Source organism: Chiloscyllium punctatum, chromosome 1 (assembly GCF_047496795.1).
Source record: "Chiloscyllium punctatum isolate Juve2018m chromosome 1, sChiPun1.3, whole genome shotgun sequence".
NCBI classification, from domain to species: Eukaryota; Metazoa; Chordata; class Chondrichthyes; order Orectolobiformes; family Hemiscylliidae; genus Chiloscyllium; species Chiloscyllium punctatum.
The window spans coordinates 129638820-129661980 of record NC_092739.1 but is presented as its reverse complement, the minus strand read 5'-3'; positions in this window follow the sequence as shown (position 1 = coordinate 129661980).

Here is a 23161-nt window from a genome sequence, read left to right as displayed (position 1 = left end):
TTACATTGCCAACATTTTAAATGTCATTTTGAAATGCAATTTTTCTATAACATGGGGTTGTACAAGAACATAACCATTGTATTATAGAAGAACTGATTGTATTGGCACCAGTCACCCTTTGGCATTCTTCAAAAATATTACAAAACCAAATGAATTGAGCACTAGAATTCTGCGATAAGAACAATGAATATTGGAAACACTCAGCAAGTCTGGGCAGCAACTGTGGAGGGGGGATCAGTTAATGTTTCAGGTCCGTGATCTTTCTTCAGAACTAAGCACAGTCAAACTGCATGAGGCTTCATGTAGGTGAAATGGGGAGCTCGTAAGGTCAAAAAGGGAAAGGCTTGCAAAAGGGTGGAAGGCATGGCAGATTAAATTGCCATTAGCTTCATAGTGTAAAGCTAAATAGAGTAGTAAAATGAACATAAGAATTAGGATCAGGAGGAGGCAATTCAATCCCTCAAGCTTGCTGTTCTATTCAATACAGTCATGGCTGATATCATCTCGGCCTCACATCAATTTTCCTGCCCACCCCCGGTAGCCTTTAAACCCATTACTGATTAAAAATCTATCTTTCTCCTCTGAGTTTTGCCAGCAACTTCTGTTTTTGCTTTTGTTTATTTTACCACATGCTGTTCTCAGAATAACTCACCATTAACTGGATATTGGCCGAGAGACCAACACCTCTGGCATTCTTGTCATATATAAAGGCCGCTGTGTACATGGACAAGCAGTGGTATTCCAAAACTGTTCTGTTCTGTGATGGACAGTCATTCTGAAGATGTGAGAAAAGGGGAAGATGGTGCAACAATTCTTCAACAGGGACCTGAGTGAAGAGTTATCACAATAATGGTAAGACAGGGCTAGAATCAAACATGAGAGACATCATATGGGTGGTATTGGTAGTTAATGAGGTGAACTTCATAAGATATCGTGAGAAATTTCACTATGCCTCACAGCCAAAAATCCACCACATATTTGAACACAGAGATGCTGGGTCTCCTGAAACAGGGGTGGTTCCTTGTTTCAGGGCTTTTCAAGATTCTGGGGTGTAAATGGTCTGGGGGTTTTGTGTGAGTTAACTATGGGGTCAGTTTAATAGTTATTCAGGAGTTAGACCATATATTTAATAGTCTAACATTTCGTGAGTATTTTATATAGTTTCATTAGAATATCCAAAGTTTCTGATTTTTATTGAGAATTTCATTGGGCTTTAGACATAGAGAAACTGCCCACTGAAAAATTAATTTCCTGGATAATTCCTTTGTAGAATGCTACAATGGGGAATCTGCAGAACCGATCTACACCCATTTAAAAAAAACTATCTGGCCAGTGAAAATCTGTCCCATTGTTCCTTCAATAGATGTTTTCAAAAGAAAATGAAACCGCAAAATACTTTCTTGGGTCTGTAATGTTAAAGTGCTAAGACATTTGATGCTGATGTTTTCATGGGACTGGGCAAAGTGACTTGCAACAAATTGAGTGCATTGTCCTTGGAAGGCTCAGCTCAACACTTAAATGTGGATTCCACCTGTAAGCAGGAGAAAGAGAACTTTCAAAACATGTGACAATACATTCAGAGGTGGGAATAAAATTGAAACTGCTGAAATTAGAACTGGAATTTGATGAGAATACAAAAATAAAGCAAATTCTTGGCAGAAGAGCTATAGGGACAAGGAGGAAAAGAAAGCAGTGACAGGATTCTGGGCAAAAGAAAGAGAATGGGAGTGTCAACTGAGAGAACGGGCTGAGGAAAAGGTATCCTGATGAAGATTGCTCTGGTGAGGGAACTACACATAACTCCAACTCAAAGGCTGAAGTATTCAAGTTCACCAATTTAATCTCTAAGGTTGAGTCTTTTGAGTGGTTAGCACAGCAATGAAGGTGGCCAGTCCTATAATGGATGCTGCTGTTGCAGAATAGGCTGACAGGGAATGCTCTTAAGGTTTACTCCCTCTTGACTGAGCACAGTGCCACTGATTATGAGGCAGCAGAAGGGACTGTTCTCAGTGCATGACAGTTATTGCTAGAGCATCACCCTCAGGAAACAGTCTGACCAGACATTCCTGAAATTTGAATGTCTTAAGCAGCTCACTTTTGACAATTGGGTAAATGCACTTCAAATTGACGCCATCTACAAAATCCTTCATGAAGTAATTCTGCTGAAGGAATTCAGAAAGTCAATACCCTTTCAAATCCACACACATGCAGAGGATCAAATGTAACAAGGTTCAGACAGGCAGTCATTCCAGCTGACAGTTATGAGTTAACACACAGCTCCATAAATTCAGCTAGACTGGGGTCTGGAGACTTTCACAGACCACGGCACAACAAGGACAATGTAAACACACAAACTAAAGAGAAAAGGGAAGCCAGGAAGAGAAAATAGAGCTGCCCTTGATCATGAAAGTGAGGAACTCACATGGGAAACTGAGCCAAGTGATTTCTACTGTGAGAAAATAGGGCTTAAACCAGAAGAGTTATTATTTGCCGTGTCTCACGGAAATTCAGACTGCAAGACCAGTGTATGGAGCATTGAAAGGCATCAGGTATATGTATTGACTGGGATATATTGTCAGGAGTTTGCATCTAAAAGTAATGGCAACCACTGGGACAGGAGAACTCAAAGATTTGAGTTGTTCAGGAAGAGTCACTTGAGTTAAACGGGCAGAGGTCCAGAAACGAGTTAAAAGTGCTGAAGGTAGGCCATAAGCAAAAACATAACATGGCCAAAAAAGGTGAAAAAAAATGGTAATGGCAAATTTACAGGAAGGACTAGAAGAGTTCTCAGACAGGACAGGATTAAGTAATGGTGAACATAGGAACAGGAGTAGGCCATTCAGCCCCTAGAGCCTGCTCCATCATTCAATGAGATCATGGCTGATCAGTGGCTTAATTCCAAATGCCTGCCTTAGACCCAACACCCCTGCGCCGTGTCCGACACTCCCCCTCCACAGGGAGGCGACACTTTACTGTCCCCAGACCCAGGACCTGACACCACCTCTTGGGACACAACACCCTGCCGTCTCAGAACCCAACAGCTCCCCCAACCTGGGAGTCAGGCCCGACCCACTCTTTGCCCCAATCCCGGCTGCTGGACCTGACCACCCATTCTCCTCTGACTGCCAGATTGGACACAACCATCTCTGCACCCAATTTTACCAGCCCACCTTGACTTATCCTAAACACCTGGCCCCTTTCCACATTGCACCTTGGTACCTTACCCATGACACAGCTGGCATCTCACCCATTTGGCAACCTCCCCCTCCCTAGCCGGAACTCTACCTACTTAACTTGCACCCTGGCACCATACTCATTTGGCTTCACGACTCATCTGGCTTGATATTAACTTGCACACTACTCCTCTCCAGCTCCCCTAATTGCCAGGCACCCTACCCCAATATCTCACAAACCCAAACCTCCCAGCACCCGACAAATACTGAAGTTGACTGCTGTGGAAAGGAGAAGAGGTTTACCTTCCTCTGACAGTTTTGCTTTATGAAAGACCTGTCAGTAGGGAGGCACAATTCCACATTTCTGAGGGACTTCTGAACAGAATCTCCTCTCAAAAATGTGGAGCTCTTTTCTTTTTGCCGGTCAATGGAAAATCTGGCCCAATTTGTTTCGTCCAACTAAACGCCTCAGTTAGTGACAACAAAAAATTGAAATTCTTTTTTAGCACACAATTAAACAACACTTAAATTAAAGTGTAGTCCTAACCAAAAATAAGGAGCCATCTTCTTTCGGGGTCTTCTTTAGTGAAAAGAAGAAGAATTTTATTACTTATAAATTCCGAGAAAGCAAACAAAATGACGTCAAAAATAGCATACTTAGATGTAAAGTTTACAAAAGGGGAGAGTGTCTACTACAAAAAAAGGCAAAATAAAATACTCCTTATAGCCCCAAAAATGTTTGCTTTTAGTTTGACTAAATCACATTGTTTGACTAATGTCTTGAATCCTCAGCAGTTGCAAAATTTATAGATATCCTTGAGCTTTGGTGAATCAGTGTTTGTTCACTTTGCTCTAACACTACACATTGTTTTTCAAGAGGCTGAGCCAAACAGGGACAGGGAAAGAGAGAGAGAGAGAGAAAGCAAATCTTCCTGTTCTGCTGTTATGAACCAATTGTTACCTCTCGGTGCTCTGCCCCAAAATCTGTTACCTGTATTAATGCCACTTTGTGTAATTCCATGTATGGCTTCATTGTTTTTCCTAAAATAGATAGTCTGCAGACAACTTTCAACAGAACATGTGAAACTTCCAGAAATGTGTAAATCCATTAGACCATAAGACATGGAAGCAGAAGGTGACCTTTCAGTGCTTTGAGTCTACTCCATCATTCAATTAGATCATGACTGATCTGATAATCCTGAACTCGACTTTTCTGTCTTTTCCCCATAACCCTTGATTCCCATACTGACTAGATATCTAACTTGGCCTTGAATATACATAATGCCCTGGCCTCAACAGCTTCCTTGGTAAAGAACTCCACAGAATCACCACCTGGTCAGAGAATAATTTCCTTCTCATCTCTGTCTTTAATGTGCAACCCCTACCCTGAAATTATGCCCTCTGGTCTAAGACTTTCCCACAAAGGTAAAACACCTTTCTGCATCTAATCTATCAAGTCTTAAAATCTTGTATATTTCAATAAGATTGCCTCTCACTCTCTTGTATTTCAATGAGTACAAATCAAACAGCAGATATAGATCTTAATGACTGGTTTCTGTTATTTTGGTGCCGTGATATTCAGACGGAGTTCTATTTATTTAAGTTTCATGATCTTGGCTCACCCTGGTCAGGTGAATGCTGCAACCTAGTTAACTCAGTAGTTTTGATGATTTTGAAACCATGTTGTTTATGAAAGGTTCCAGTAATTCAAAATCAGCTGATGAATTCAGAAATTGATAGTGCTTTTTAAAAATCAGCATCATAACAAGAAACTAAAACTGTACATAATACACAATGTGATCCTTACACACACTGTAATTGCAACAATTGCAGCAAAATATCATTTTACGTATTTTATATTCTTTTATATTCTACTCCTGTCCTGTGCATCTTCGTGGAATCATATGTTTTTGTTTTCAGTTTGATACTACCTTCAACTTCCTTAGAAAGCCACAGATGGTGCATCCTTCCCTTGGAGTCATTGTTCTCACTGGAATGCATGCTTTTTAGTATTCAGACAGATCACCTTAAAGGTCTGCGACTGAATCTCTACTGACTATCTCATAACCTAGTTATCAGTATACTATAGCCAGCTATATCCTAAAGCCCTTATAATTGCTATTATTTGAGTTAAAAATATGAGTCTTAAATTGTTTCTTCATCCCCCCAAACTGAATGCGATATTTTAACATATTTTAATCTCTGCTACCTAGGGGCAATGTGGACATGAGATCATTAATAAATCCTATGTCATTACGCAATACTAATAGCCTGGTATCTGATTGGCTATAGAATATTTTACTCTCAGAATCTGCTCTAAAAACATTGTGTGAATTTATTATCCAGGCTACCTTTGCCAAAATAATTCAAATAATTATTCACCCAATCTGTATTGTCACAGTATCTTGCCCACAGGTTCTATTATAACTTCCTATATACCACATTATACGGTGTGATTGCTATTAGGTCGCCTATATACCACAATAAATTTCTTACCTTTACTATTGTTTGGTCTCCTTTTCTAAGAAGGGATGCTTTTCTCTTGAAGGAGTGCAGTGAAGGTTTACTCGGCTGATTCAGGGGATGGTGGGACTGACGTATGAGGAGAGATTGGCTACATTAGGATTGTTTTTGCTGGAGTTCAGATGAATGAGGAGGGATCTCATAGAAACTTATAAAATTCCAACAGGACTAGACAGGGTAATTACAGGGAGGATGATCCCGATGGTGGGTGTGTCCAGAAGCAGGTGTCACCAGAGGATTTGGGGTGGACCACTTAGGATGGAGATGAGGAGACATTTCTTCACCCAAAGAGTGGTGAGCCTGTGGAATTCATTACCACAGGAAACAGTTGACGCCAAAACATTGTATACATTCAAGAGGCGGCCAGGGTGAATGGGATCAAAGGTTATGAGGAGAAAGCAGGATTAGGCTATTGAGTTGGACAATCAGCCATGATCACGATGAATGGCAGAGCAGGCTTAAAAGCCCTCCTCCTGCTCCTATCTTCTTTGTATATGTTTCTATGTATATTTGTCATCACTACAAATCTGATCCAACAACTTGATCTCTAAAATTAACATTATCTCTTTCAAGCACTAGTGTCATGTTTAATTAACAGAGTCACCCTTACACCTTCTCCAAGCTTCCTATTCTTCATAGAGAATTCCTAAAGGAATATAAGGGCAATAGAAGTATACTTAAGAGGGAAATCAGAAGAGCAATAAGGCAATATGAGATAGTTTTAGCAAATAGAGTTAAGAGGGGGTTCAAAGAAATTCTTTAAGTACATTAAAGGCAAAGGAGTAACTGGGAGAGAACAGGACCCCTTAAAGATTAATGTGGAACGACACAAGATATGTGACACACTAAACAAATATTTTACACCTGTATTTACTGTGGAGAAGGATAGGGAACTTAGGGAAATAAATAGTGATATCTTGAAAAGAGTTCTCATTGCAGAAGGGGAGGTGCTGGAAGTCTGAAAATATATAAAGGTAGATAAACTTCTGCGACCTGTTCAGGTATTTGTGGGAAGCAAATGAAGAGATTTCTGGGTCCTTTGTGGAGAAATTTGTATTATTGACAGCCACAGGTGAAGTGCCAGATGACTGAAGGTTGATTAATGTTGTCCCATTATTTAAGAAAGGCTGTAAGGAAAAGTCAGATAAGCCTATGCCAGCGGCAGGTAATTTGTTGGAGGGGATTCTGAAGGCCAGTATTTACATGCATTGAAAAAGGCAAGGATCAATTATGGATAGCAAACATGGCTTTGTGTGTGGAAAATTGTGTCTCATCAACTTGATTGAGTATTTGAAGCATGGGCAAAGAAGATTGATGAAGGCAGAGCAGTAGACATTGTCTATATGGACTTCAGTGAAATGTTCAACAAAGTTCTGCATGGTTGACTATTTAGTAGATTTAGATCACATGGGATCCAGGAGAGCTAGGCAACTGGTTACAAAATTGGCTTGAAGGTAAGAGACAGAGGGTGGTGGTACAGGATTGATTTTCAGACTGGAAGTCTGTGACCAACGATGTGCCACAAGGATTGGTGCTACGTCCACTGTTTTTCATAATATATATAAATGATTTGGATGTGAATATACAAGTATGGTTAGTAAGTTTGTAGGTGACATCAAAATAGGTGATATGGTGAACAATGAAGAAGATTATCTCAGAGTACCATGAGACATTGATTAGATGGGCCGATGGCCCGGGAGTGGCAGATGGAGTTTAATTTATACAGGTGTCAAATGTTTATGCAGCTAATGGTTGGGCCCTATGAAGGGTTGCCAAACAAAGAGACATGGGGTGAAGGTGGATAGTTCCTTGAAAGTGGAGTCGCAAGTAGACAAGGTGGTGAAGAAAGCATTTGGTACGCTTGGTCAAAACATTGAATATAGGAGGTGGGATTTCATGTTGTGGCTGTACAGGACATTGGTGAGGCCACTTTTAGAATACTGTGTACCATTCTGGTTATCCTTCTACAAGAAGGATGTTATGAAACTTGAGACGGTGTAGAAAAGATTTCCAAGGATGCTGTTAGGGTTGGAGGGTTTGAGTAACACAGAGAGGCTGAATAGGCTGGGGCTGTTTTTCCTGGAGCTTCATAGGCTGAAGGGTGACCTTACAGAGGTTTATAAAATCATGAGGGGTATGGATAGGATAAGTACGCAAGGTGGAGAATCCAAAACTAGAGGATATAGGCTTAAGGTGAGGGGGAGAAAGATTTTAAAAAAGACCTGAAGGGTAACTTTATCACACAGAGGTTGGTGCGGGTATGGGACCATCTGCCAGAAGAAGTAGTGGAGGGTGGGACAATTTTAAAGGCATTTGGATGGGTGTACCATGGTTGTGGGTATGTTTGCCGAGTTGGGAAGTTTACTTGCAGATATTTCATCTCCTCTCTAGATGACAACTTTAGTGCTTTGGAGCCTCCTGTGAAGCGTTACTGTACTGTGTCTTCTGCAATTTATTTGGTTCTGTTCCTGCTGATCTGGTTTCTGCTTCCCAGTTGTTCATTGTAGTGGCCGGTATATCGGGTCTAGGCCTATGTGCTTGTTGGTGGAGTCTGTGGATGAGTTCCATTCCTCTAGAAATTGTCTGGCTGTCCTCTGTTTAGCTTGTCTTATGATTGTTGTGTTGTCCAGTTGTATTTGTGATCCTTGTGATCTGTGTGCATGGCTACCAAGGACACCTGGTCATGGCATTTAGTGTATGATTATATGGGTATATGATTCGGAAGGCGTTAGAGGGATATTGGCCAAATGCTGGCAAATGGAACAAGATTAATTTAGGGTATCTGGTCAGCATGGACATGTTGGATTAAAGGGTCTATTTCCATGCTGTATGACTCGATGACTCTGAATGTCAAGGACCTTTGAATTTTCAAGCTTCAATTCTTGTCATCTTGCAGCTATATCTCAGTAATGGCTACTAAATCAAAATGGAGAAAGTGAGGACTGCAGGCGCTGAAGATCAGATTTGAGTGTGTGGTGCTGGAAAAGCACAGCCAGTCAGGCAGCATCCAAGGAGCAGGAGAATCGACGTTTTGGGCATAAACCCTCCTGATGAAGGGCTTATGCCTGAAACATTGATTCTCCTGCTCCTCAGATGCTGCCTGACCTGCTGTGCTTTTTAAGCACCACACACTCGACTACTATATCAAAAATATCTAGTTGTGCTATCAATTCACCTGCATTCAGATATAGAGCCCTTACTTCTGTCCATTTACTAATGTTATAAACTTTAGCAATTCCTGCTGATGTGCTGTTAGGTTTGTGTGCTCTGTCACTTCTTATCAGTCCCTGGTTATAATTTTACTTTTTGCAACCCTAAACTCTTGGTGTCATCTCTGTTCACTAATCCTAGCACAGCTCAGATGTAGAAAATGCCAATGTTACAGCACCCCATTTTCTCCAGTACAGACGTCAGTGCTTCATGAATTAAAATTGAATTCTCACACACCAACCTTTGAGCTATGCATTTAACTCCCTAATCTTATTTACCCCACTTGTAGCTAGTTATTTTTAAGATTTAAGGTTCTGAATTTTAATTTAACCACTAGCTGTTCATTTTACCTAGCTGTACTGATGTATTTGGTACCCATATGGGACATAACCACTTGATCCTTCAGTTCTTTCCAGTGTAGAGCAATGTCCTGAAACCCTGTACCAGGGCAGGCAATGCAGACTTTGTCTTGCTCTTGGCTATAGAGTTTTACCTACCATCTTGCTGCTATCATGTTCATCCATTGAATCTGCTAGAACCTCAAATCTGTTGGTCATTTATCAGGGCTGGGGCTCCTCACTTTCTCCTTATGAAATTCTGTACCTGCTTTAATCACAGACATATCCTCCTGGCCCTGACCACTGACCAAACCAGAAGACCCTATACTAGAAAATGCGACAGCAAAGGGAGGTGTCTACAAAGATCCAGTAAACTCTGTGTCCCAGGTTTCCCCTTTCCCGGTGGCAGTTTCAATCTAGCACCAAGTCAAGTGGATGTTTCAGTGTACAGTAAGAATGATGTCAGCAAGCAAATAAATAAGCAATGACACTCAATTTTTCTCACAGGGCAGATTAGGAATTTAACTGCACTTGGAAAGGGCAGAGAATGATCATTTGAAGCTAGAATTGGAAGGTGAGGACTATTGAGACTTGGAAGAGAGGGGAAAGGTTAAGAGCAGGATTACAAAGTTGGGTCAGACAGAGTTGAGGTCCCTGTCAACCAGGGTGTTAGTCAGGAGAGGCTTTGGTTAAAGAAAATGGGAGAAATGTCATCGGTGTTGTTGTGAAAGGTTACATCATCAGAATAGATGCACTGCAAACAGTCAACCCACAAAAGAGAAATGAAGCCCCCCCACCTTTCGATGGCATGTAACCCATACTCCTCCAGTTCTACAGAACAGTGATATCGATTCAAAACATTAAATCTTGTTTTTTCTCTCTCTACAGATGCTGCCAGACCTGCTGTTTCCAGCCCTTTTCGTTTCTTGGTTCATTAAGGGAATTATTAAGGGCAATGGCAGGAAGCCAGTTGGAGTTATCCAGTCAGTCCCCATGGGGAATGGGAGGTGAGCAGGTTGAGAAACTTCAGCATGTCAGTAAAGATTCTTACCGATTTTTATAGATGCACCATAGAAAGCATCTATCCAGATGCTTCATCGCTTGGTATGGCAACTGTTCTGCCCAAGACCATAAGAAACTGCAAGAAAATCAAATAATCTCCATGTGCAGTATTGAGAAAGTGTTGCACTCTTGGAGGTGCAGGTTTGTGGATGAGACAATATATCAAGGTACCATCAGACGTGATTCAGAACATTCCTGCAGCATGGCTTTGAAGAAAAGCAAGGGAGTTCCCTCCATGAACTGGTAAATTTATTTTTGCCAAAATCACTGAAGACAGGTGATCTGGTCATTGGTTTTTGTAAGATATTTCCATTTGCAGTTTGACTGCTATCAACCTTGTCCATGCTTCATTTGCCATGAAGTGCTTTAAGATTTGTAAAAGGCACTTCATCAATGCGATTCTTTCTTTCTTTACAAAAAGTGTAACTTTTCTGAAGCTCCATCTATAGTGTTAGCATAGTACAAGATTTAGACGAGATGTTGGGCCCCTGATCTCACATGTTTAATTGATGCTGCACCTGACCTTGTGACAGTCTTTTGATGCCAAAACAAATGACTTCATGTTTCCAGCATGTGGGGCCCGTTTCAGGTATTTAAAATATGTCTCATATTGAATCTTCTCTCTTCCAGCAAGGCTTGCAGCATGCAATTGATCATGTAGATCACAGGGCTGGCCCGATTACATGGATTTCTTAAAAGAAGCTTGTGTAACAAATGCAGACTAATGCTGAAGGAACTCAGCAGGTCTGGCAGCATATTGAAGAGAGAAACAATATTAATGTTCTAAATCTGTTGTGACTCTTCTTCAGAATATAGATCTTTAGGGCAGAAGTAAAACCACTCGACTAAATCAATAAACCAAAACAATCCGTGCTGTACATCTCTATGACTATGACTCTAACTGCAGATGCTGGAAATCAGAAACAAAATCAGAAATTGCTGGAAAAGCTCAGCAGGTCTCTGAAGGATCCAGTGACTCTTCCTCAGAATTCAGTATTTCTGAGGAAAGGACACTGGACCCGAAACATGAACTCTGATTTCTCTCTACGGATGCTGCCAGACCTGCTGAGTTTTTCCAGCAATTTCTGTTTTTGCAATCAATAAACCCCAAGTGCTTTTAATACTTTGATTTAAATGCCAACAGCAATTAAGAACAATGTGGTACATGAATGCAGTGTGTGTTATGGATAGCTTTGTAGACTGGATTGGTGGAGGGTAAGGAACAGCAGACCCCTTCTGCTATTTGAGAAAAGACATCTGTTGATTACTCAGTAAGCCCATGATTATGAAATTCAGAAGGTAGTGTCCAATATTTGATGTGATTCAATGTTTTGTCAGCAGTTATTGAACAATCCCATATGTGTCAAGAATTACAACTAACGAACCCAAAATCAACAGTCAGTGCTGCAATGTGGCTCACCGACACTTGCAAGAGGCTACATTTCTTAAGATGCACTGCCCAGTCTTCTGCAGGATAAAGGAACATATCTGGGCATTGTATCTTTTCAGTTAAACAATTACTTTGGGATACTTGTCCTGGCGCATTCCTCATGGTACATCTCAAACAATCAGTGTTGATTTGTCATTTTTGAATTTAAAAAAAATTATGATTACTGTTCCTTGGTCAATTATCCAAATCAATACCTTAACCAATCAGTGTTCATTTGCTAATCACTCAGAACCTCATTTTTCATGCAACATAATTGTCTTCCCTTAAAAATGTAAAATTCTTATGCCTATGCTAGTGAGTGTAAGGTGAGGATCTTTAACATTTCTCCACAGTTTTTAAATTCGATATTCTCAAACAACTAATAAAAATGATGGTAAGCATTATAAGGGAGAAAAACGAAATCTAATGTTAAACTATCTAGAAAATGAAACAACTAGCATCTAAAGAAACATAATTTAAAACAAAACATTTTAAAATTATTTCTGTGATTTCTCTTCACAGATGCTGTCAGACCTGCTGAGCTTTTCCAGCAACTTCTGTTATTGTTTCTGATTTACAGCATCTGCAATTCTTTCATATTTTATTTTAAAATTACTTCTCCAGGAACAGGAAATACGGTAGGAACTCAATATTCCTTTGTTACATTAGTTGACAAATGTCTTAAGCAATTCAGACCCAAGAATGATTTAGTTCAGCTTCAGATTCCTCCTGAGATGATAGGTCACAATTGAAGGCGTGACAACTTCCTTCTGACTATTAATTATGTACAAATGTGTGTGTATGTGTACCTGAGACATGTATGTATGTAGACAATCTATGTTTCTGCGTATGAATGGAATGCTTGTGCACATGTATCAATGGAGTATGTATTGATGTATGTGTACAGGTACATCGGATATCCGTGTGAGTTTGATGGTCAACTGCAGAGAGGATCATCCTCATCTGTAATGCTGTCTTTATTTAGTGTCCTGTACTGGGATTATATATTAGTGTCTTTAGAACCATGTTCCACCATGAGTTAACAGTTTCAGAAGAGAGGGAATGCAGAGGGAAAGGGAAACAAAATTACTTAAAGTTACAAAAATTTTCATTTCCACTCAAAGAGTGATGCAAACTCACTTGTGACTTTACAATGAAACAATGTTTTCTTTCATTAAAGGTGAGATTTATTTATACTAACTCTTTGTCTACCCTTGTTCACTAACCCATGTCAAAAGTGAACACACTTAATTGACTTGTACTGTTTTCACATTAATTACATTAGGGACTGGGTAATACTGCATCCTGTCATAATGCCTTTCCCTTCCAGGAAATAGGCTTTGAATCTGGGCCAGACAGATGGCTTTTGATGACTTTCAGGGGCTGAGGCAAAATGAATGCCCTTTGTTTAACATCATAGTGCCTCAAATTTGGCACATACTGGCATTGATTTGGCACTGTCACTCTGTGAGGCCTCAACAGGAGAGAGAGATCTGTGTGACTGTGAGAGGGGTGGGGTTAACAGATTCAGATATGCTCTCAGATCAATGGAGAGACACAATTACAGTGCTGTATTTGGAAGAAGTTACTACCAATATGATAAATACTTTGTGCCTGTGTGTCACCTCTCTATCTTCCAGTTCCTTAGGTCCTTTCCAATGTTAAATCTGGGTATTTTTTTCAATGCTTTATTTACCTCAGTACAAATACATTAACAGAATTATACCGTCGAGCTGGTAGGATTGATCAAGACAAAACATCTCAAGCCCTCCTGTGTCTTCTGATACACCTCAAGTATCACTGAGCTAAACAGACAATGAGAGCGTCAGATTTGAATCTCAATCTGAACTGAGTGAACTGGTATCAACGTGGTGACATTAGAAGACACATAATACTTCTTATTCTGGGCACGTGGTAAGGAAAGGTCAGCTAGGTTGATGCTCCTGAGCTGAAATGCTGTAAAATACCAATGTAGGCATTGGGACAGAGCAGACCAAAGGGGTAGCCATGGGCACTCACATAGCCCTCAGCTCTGCCTGCCTCTTCATTGAGTATGTGAACAGTCTATCTTCCGCAGCTACACCAGCACTATTCCCCATCTTTTCCTCCACTACGTCGTTGATTGTATCGGCTGTACGTCGTACTGCACAGTTCATCAACTTCACAAACACCTTCCACCCCAACCTCAAGTTCACCTGGACCACCTCAGACACCTCCTTCCCATTCTTGGACTTCTCCATCTCCATTTCCAGCGATCGACTCAACACAGACATCTAATACAAACCCACCAACTCCAACAGCTACCTGGATTACACCTCCTCCCACCCTGCCTCCTGTAAAAATGCTACCCTTTATTCCCAAGTCCTCCTCCTCTGGAGCATCTGCTCCCGGGGGACCAATCCCACCACAGAACACACCAGATGGCCTTCTTCTTCAAATACCACAGTTTCTTCTCCCACGTGGTCAATTATGCCTTCCAGCACATCACATTCACTTCCTGCGCCTCCATCCTTGAATCCCACCCCTCCAATTGCAATACAAATAGAACCTGCTGGTCCTCACCTTCTACCACCAACGTCCGCCATTTCTGCCACCTACAAACAGACCCTACCACCAGAGATATATTTCCCTCTGTACTGCTTTCCAGAGAGATCATTCCCTCCGTGACTCCCTTGTCAGGTCTACACCCCCCACCAACCCACCTTCCACTCCTGGCACCTTCCCCTGCCACTGCAAGAAGTGCAAAACCTGTGTCCACACCTCCCCTCCCCCCTCCACTCCACCACCAGCTCCGTCCAAGGCCCCAAAGGATCCTTCCAAATCCAACAGAGATTCACCAGAACTTCCACACACATCATCTACTGTATCCATCACACCTGATGTGGTCTCCTCTACATTGGAAAGCCAGGACACCAACGCATGGATCATTTCGGAGAACATTTCTGGGACACCTGCACCAACCAACCCCATCGCCCTTTGACTGAACACTTTAACTCCCCCTCCCACTCCACCAAGGACATGCAGGTCCTGAGCCTCCTCCATCATCAAACTCTAACTACCTGACACCTGGATGAACAATGCTTCATCTTCCACCTTGGGACCCTTCAACCACACGCGATCAATGTGGATTTCACCAGTTTTCTAATTTCCCCCCCTCACCTATCCCAGTTCCAACCTTCCAACTCAGCACCACCCTCTTGAACTGTCCCACTTGTCTATCTTCCTTCCCACCTATCTGCTCCACTTTCCTCTCCGACCTATCACCATCACCCCCACTTTCATCCATCTATCGCATTCTCAACTACCTTACCCCCAGCCCAAGCCCACTCCTATTTATCTCTCAGCACCCTTGGCCCAAAAGCCTCATTCCTGATGAAGGGCTTATGTCCGAAACATTGACTCTCCTGCTCCTTGGATGCTGCCTGACCAGCTGTGCTATTCCAGCACCACACTCTTCAACTCTGATCTCCAGCATTTGCAGTCCTCACTTTCTCCAAGACTAAAGATCTCACTGGCATTCCATGCTGCACAAGAACCAGCAAAATCAGCAACGTACATATGCACTATATGGAAAGTTCTGGCAAAAGAATATCAGTTTGTAAGAAATAAATGAACATTCCTCAGAGAGAATGTGTGCATGAATCATAGACTTCGGAATTCAAAGAGAAAATACAGTTTACTTTACTGCGAATAACTCTCTTAACCAAGGATTTCAAAATGTCTGGTATCCATCATGTAACTATTTAACTGGTAAATTACAATTCTTTATTTTAATTTATCTCGTTAATGTGTCTGCCTTTCTGCCTACGTGTGTGAGTTGGTATTATGATCAAAGAAAACTGAGGTTAAATCATAGACATTAATTCATTTTCCTTTGCTCTCCTAAAGTTATAATGTGAATAATAAATTGTTAATTTCTGCTTGGGCTATAAACTTGGTGTCTGATATCTGCCACTTGTAAAGTCTGGTTAGGAACAATTGGGCAATTCTGAAGGTCATTGAATGTTTTAATTTTACTGTGTTGCAAATTCAGAGATAGAGAGACTGATTTGGTTAAGCTTGCTGTTCCCGTGTCGTAACACCACAGCAAGCTCCCTTCCCAAAATAATTAAGCAATTAATTTCAAGTAAATTACTGGGAAATAACATTTAGTTATATGTACATCATCAGTGAGTGCAAGCTAATGATTAAAAAATGTTCAGAGAGCAACACCCAAGAATGAGTTATTGCTGTGTAATTTGTTTGCTGGATTAGAGGACATCATTGAGGTTGATCTACAATGAAGATGTTCAGAAAGAGCTAAACAGATTGGAATTTCCTTCGTTGAAAGGAATTAAAGGTCAGATTTGCTTATTCACATTAACTGTCCTCTCACCGTTCACTGTCTTTACCAATCTTTGTTGCATGTTAAAGCATACTGTGCTCTCACAGTAAGTTCATAAAACTATAATTAAAACCTTTCTTTGCACCCTGCAAAAATAAAGAGTTTTGGAATATTACTAATTGAAAGCTATTTCTTGAGATGGACTTTACCAAGAGCTGTGATGTGTCTTTTTTTAATTGCTATGAATTGTTACTTTATTTTAACTTTAGTTGTAAGTTGAATTTTTTGCACTTCTTTCTCCTGACTAAATTAAAGGTCTTTGTACCAGCAGGAACTAATCAGGGAATGCGTTGGATGAACTTCCTCCCAGTCAGAACATGGGATGATTTGTAGAATCTCAACAGTACAGATAGAGGCCATTCAAACCATTGAGTCTGCACTGACGCACCAAAGAACATCCTATCCAGACTCAGCACCCTACCTTAGCTCTCTAACCCTGTACCATTCACAATCCACCTAGCCTGCACATCCCTGGACACTAAGGCAATTTAGCATGGCCAATCCACCTAACTTACACATCTTTGGGCCATGAGAGGAAACCTGATGGAGACCCATAGCCACAAGAAAAGCATGCAAACTCCATACAGACAGTAATCCAAAACTGTAACTGAACTTGGATCCCTGGCACTGTGAGGCAGCAGTGGTAACCATGCTACATCTGCTGAAGTTATGACTGAAATCAGTAGTAGTTAAAAGGAATGGCAACACCTTGTCACCACTAGGACTCAATGAAATTTTGAAGGAAAGAAAATATTATTGCCAACTGTGGAACAAACCCACAACTGAGTTCCCATGCCTTGCTGGGGATCAAGATTTCAGCTTTTCCTGGGGAAATTATATTCATTAACACATGATATTATTATATAGAGTGTAACAATGTTGGCCTCAACATAGTTCAGAAGCTAAAGTTGATTTTAACTCTCAACGACAAAGGTAAATGTGTAGAAACAGATCAGCTGATCTACATGAAACAATATGTACGAAACTCATACTCTCACAGCTTGTTTGACAATGGAAGCTTCAGCTTGAGAAATGAACAAAACTGAAATTAAAATGAAAAATTAAATTTAAAAAAATTCCTGTGTAGTAGAAGAGCAGAGGGAATTTGACGTATGTCTCCAGGATATTAAAGGCATCATCAAGTTCAATAGTCTGTTAAAAACAAGCGATTGGAATTAACTGTATTACCTTAAATAGTATATCAGAGATCAGCCAAGAAACAGTGTTTCACAGGGATCAGTTCTGGGTCCTCTTTTGTTTGTCATTTTTATTATTGGTTTGGTTGAGAATATAGAAAGCATGGTTAGTAAGTTTGATGATGACACCAAAATTGTTGGCATAGTGAAGAAGGTTTTCTAAGATTACAAAGGGATCTTGATCAAATTGGTCAATGGGCTGAAAAATAGCAGATGGAGTTCAATCTGGATAAATGTGAGGTTTTGCACTTTGGTACAACAAACAACTGACTTATACAGTTAATGATAGGACCTTGGGTAGTGTTAGAGAACAGAGTGACCTGGGGTGCAGATATGTAATTATTTGAAGTTTGCGTCAGATATAGACAGGGTGGTTAAAAAGGTTTTTGGCACACTTGATGTCATTATTCAGTCCTTTGAGTATCGGGGTTGGGACATTATGTTGAGGTTCTACAGAACGTTAGAAGGCCTCTTCTGGATATTGCGTCCAATTCTGGTCACCCAGTTATTGGAAGAATTATAGGAAGACTGAGCTAGAGAAGGTTCAGAAGAGATTTACCAGGATGTTACCGGGTATGGAAGGTTTGAGTTATAAAGAAAGGTTGGGTAGGCTGGAACTTTTCAGAGGAGCAGAGGAGGTCGAGAGGTGACCTTACAGGAGTTTATAAAATAATGAGGGGGATAAATAGAGTTAATGAGAGTTGTCTTTTCCCTAGGATGGGAAATTTCTAAACTAGGGGACACATTTTTAAGGTGAGAAGAGAAAGATTAAAAAAAACATGAGGGGCAAATTTTTTAAACAGAATATGGTTCACAAATGGAATGAAGTTCATGAGGAAGAGGTGGATGCAGGTATAAATACAACATTTCAAAGACATTTGCATAAGTACACAAATAGGAAAGGTTTGGAGGGATATGGGTCCAGGAGCAAGCAGGTGGGACTAGCTTGGGACTATGTTTGGCATGAACTGGTTGGACTGAAGCTTCTGTTTCCATGCTCTATGACTCTATGACTGTAAGTGACAGAAAGTCTATACTTTAAAAACTCTTATCCAAGAGTACTATATCCAATAAAATAAAACTAAGAACTGTGCATGTTGAAAATCCGAAACAAAAACGGAAATTGCTGGAGAAATTCAGTAGGTCTGGCAGCATTTGTAAGAAGAATAGAGTTAACATTTTGAGAACTGTGGCTTTTCATCAGAATGGACCAATCGATAGAAAACTGGATGAGAATAGGTAGATTCTGATGACTGACATGGAAGTGAAGAGCTTCTTTCTGAGCTGTAAAAGTCATATGACACTAATCAAGGTTAGGTTAGGAGGTCAGGGTCACCCCTCTGCACACTGATGGCCTCCCTGTTCAATGAGGATGGACTCACTCTTAACAAAGCAGACACTTCCAGAGTACTGCTTTACCAAAACCATTCAGGGCATCACTGGTTAGAACAGCAATCAGAGCCCAAGAAAATAGTGGTGAACTCCCTCCTTGAACTGCTATTGTCCACATGGTTTCGGCAAACCCACCGTGCAGTTTTTGAGGGAGTTTCAGGATTTTAACCCAGCGACAAAATGGTGATATATTTCAAATCAGATGGTAAAAGGTTTGAAGTTTCCCTCCCCATGCCTGACCATGCAATATGCAACTTTCTCCCAACTGTATACCACTCTGTCAATACCATTGCTGAGTCTATACTGCCTGTGGAATAGGACATATCCAGGGATGGGAAGGTGTTGATTGAGGCCATGTATGTCAGGTACTGTTCCATAAGTATGACGATATTAGCTATTACTCAACTCGTCTATAAGACAGCTCCCCCAATTTTGGTAACAGTAGCCATATTTTAGCAAGCCAAAATTTGCAGGGTCACCAGAGCTTAGATTGTTGTTGTTATTTCTAGTGTGCAGGTCAATGCCAGCTGATCAGTCCAATTCTCTAGTTTTATGCTTTATAGCAGTTTTAATACATTTCAGAGTCTAGCCACATTGCTGTGGGTCTGGGATCCCATGGAGGCCAGAGCAAGTAAAGATTGTAGAGTTCCTTCCCTAAGCAGCATTAGTGAAACAAATAGGTTTTTACAACAATTAACAATGTCTTCATGATCATCATTAAAAGTTTATTCACAGATTTTAAAAATTTACATCCCTCATTAAGATTTGAACTGAAGACAGCTTTATCTGGGTCTCTGGAATTTTGGGGCCATGGTCTCTCTCACTCCCAGCTTTGAAGGTAGCTCAGTGGGTTGTCAGAAAAAAGTTTAAATGCTGCACCAGTCAGAATATCTCTGATATTCTGGGAAATTGCATACAGAAAAGCAGCAGTTCAAGTTTCATACAGAAGTATTTCTACATATTTCTCTCATTCAGCTTGAGACGCTGACTAGCATAAATGATAACACAGCTCCAAGATCAAGGAAACTGGTGTTGATTTCTCGTATAGATGGGAGTTGGAAATTTGATAGTCTAAGTCAGGTGATGTGGTACGATTCTGCTTGATGGTATAAAAGAAATCTTCACATGCTGTGGTCCAACTCCCTTTAATGCTCTGTCAAGCATCGCACCCTGTCCAACCTTTCCAAACCTCTCTCCTGCAGTATTCTCTGATTTCCTCAACAAGTTCGCAGTGGAACATTGCTGTGCATTTGTAAAGTCACCTGGTGCCTATTCGTTCAGTGATGTATAACTGGTTATAACTGTGGATCAAGTCCAAACTGCAGAAATACTTTGCACCTTGAGAACTTTTGTCTTGTTTCTCTTAAACTTCCACCACTCTGTTTGGACATTCTCATCCTTCACTTGATTTCACTTTGCTTCACATCCTGCTTCTGTGCAGTGGTCCTTCAGTATCTCTCCCTGGTGGATTAGAAGGAGGGATTCAGGAGGTCAAGTATGTGAACAACTTTACCAGTTCTCGGGATATGGAAACTACACCGTCCCCTGGCTTGCTTGTACTCATAACATTTCTGTTGTAACTGTGCCAGTTACCGATGTCTCCAAAAATGCTTGTCAGTAACTTAAACATTCATTGTGGACTGTTTCGAACATCTGGACCCCCTCCGATGTTGCATGTTGCATTTCCACATATATATTCCATCATCAATGCTGCTTCTCACTTGGTTTGAGGGTCCTGGGAACCATAACTGGCTGTTTGTCTTAAAATTAATCTTCAACCATGAGATCATCAAGTCTTTCTAAAAATCTGCCTAGCACACTACATACCAACAAATAGAAGATCATTCTTTTACTGATAGCAGTCCATGTCCAAATGCAGCTAGTTCTAGACAATATCATTACTTGGTCTAACAAGTGACGAAATATAATTCATGCCACACAAATGCCAAGCAATTATCATCTCCAATAAGAGACAATCTAACCACTGCCCCTTAAAATGAAATGGTGCTACCATCACTGAATTCCCCACTATCAACATCCTTGGGGTACCACTGATTACTGGACTTGCCACAGAAACATACTGGCTACAAGAGCAAGTCAGAGGCTAGGAATATTCCAGTGAGTAACTCACCTCCTGACTCCCCAAAGCTTGTCTGCAATATCCAATAATATTTTCCACTTGCCTGAATGGGTGCAGCTCCAACAACACTCAAGAAGCTTGACACGATTCAGGACAAAACAGATCATTTGATTGGCATCACATCCTCAAGCATCTACTCCTTCCACCACCGATGCTCCGAAGCAGCAGTGTGTACTATCTACAAGATGCAGTGCAGAAATTCGCCAAGACCCTTGGATAAAACCTTCCAAACCCACAACCACTTCCACCTTGAAAGACAAAGGCAGCAGATACATGGGAACACCACCATCTTCAAGTTCCCCATCAAGCCACTCACCATCATGACTTGAAAATATTCTGCAGTTACTTCACTGCCATTGAGTCAACTTCTTGAAACTGCCAACATTGTGAATGAAGGAAAAACTGTGACATGAGATTTGAAAACACAAAAATCCCAAAGATAGTGAAGAACTGGCATCAGGTAATTATGAACAAGTGGGGAAATTAATGGTAAACAAGCAGTTAGTTACATGAAACAAAGCCTGTTGATTACATCTGGCTGCAGAATCCTTCATCCATTTGCTCTTCTATCCCATCAACCCTCCTTCCACCAAAAGCACATTTCTGGTGGAGTCCTGGGCTCCAGTCATAGTGGAACTGACTAAAAGGTGCCTGGCTAAGATAGAATTCCTTTGCTCAGTACCCTACAACACCATTGCCAACTATTGCAGGAGGTCACATTTCTTATGGATTAAAGAGAAAAATACATTAACACCTTGTAATGACATTAGACCATTACGAACAAAATGAATTAATCAATAACTCTTAAAATATAATGCATTTTAAAAGACTGCATTAAGTACTTGAATGTGAATGTTACTCGTTACGTTTTCACATATTTTGAGTTTGTCTTGAATTGTAGTTGTTGACAAACAGAAGATGAAAGCAGAATTTCATATCCAGTGTGGCAGGGTGGCTCAGTGGTTAGCTTTGCTGCCTCACAATCCCAGGACTCAGGTTGATTCCACACTTGGACAACTATCTGTGTGGAATTTGCACATTCTCCTTGTGTCTGTGCAAGTATCCACTGGTGCTCTGATTTTCCTCCCACAGTCCAAAGATGTGCATGGATTGGCCATACTAAATTGCCCATAGTGTTCAGGGAGTTGTGGGTTAGCCATGGGAAACACAGGATTACAGAGATGGGATAGAGACGATGGGTCTGGGTGGGATGCTCTTTGGAAAGACGGTGTGGACTTGATGGGATAAATGGCCTGCTTTCACACTGTAGTGATTCTATGATTCTACCTAAAGGAATGAAGAGGAGAATTTATACAGCACCCTGCATAGCTTCAGGATGTCTTTACATCCAATTAAGTAATTCTCAGATGTGATCCAGTTGGAAAAACTGCAGCCATTTTATATAAAGAAAAATCCCACAAGAAGCAATGAAATATGTAACAAGATAATCTGTTTTGGTGGTGCTGAATGCAAGTTTGCAGAGCAATGTCCCTGTTTTTCTTTGAATAATGACAGGAAATCTTAATGTCCATCCATGAAGGCATATGAGACCTCAGTTCAATATCACACCCAAAATTTGGTATTTCTAACATTGAAGAACTTACTCAGAAGTACACTAAAATATCAAATAAACTATGTTCTAAAAGTCCCTGCAGTGGGACTTGAACACACAATCTCTCTGATTCAGAGGTAAAAGGGCTACCATTGAGCAAAGACAGATATATAGTCTAAAAAAGGTTCCTAGCCATAAATAACTTTTATTTTCTTTTGCTGCTGAAGTAATAGTATGAAGGGATTACCATGGTTATACTGTATCCTATGTTATGTTGAATAATTTATGGCTCATGATCTGGGCTGATGAAGTCATATCTGAGATGAATTTCAATTGCTTTCACAACATTTGTTTTTCTCCAGAAAGCAGTTAATCATGCTTCATTTCAGTTGCATGGACTCGAGCCATTGTCTGGTATCTAATTCGTGATCAGATGTGAACCTTAACAGTAAATGATAGCAAGCTACTTGATTAAAGAGAGCAAAATTATGTATTTTCTACATCCATATATCTGGGTGGCACGGTGGCATAGTGGTTAGCACTGTTGACTCACAACTCCAGAGACCCAGGTTCAATTCAAGCCTCAGGCGACTGTCTGTGTGGAGTTTGCACATTCTCCCCGTGTCTGCGTGGGTTTCCTCCGGGTGCTCCGGTTTCCTCCCACAGTCCAAAAATGTGCAGGTCAGGTGAATTGGCCATGCTAAATTGCCCGTAGTGTTAGGTGAAGGGGTAAATGTAGGGGAATGGGTCTGGGTGGGTTGT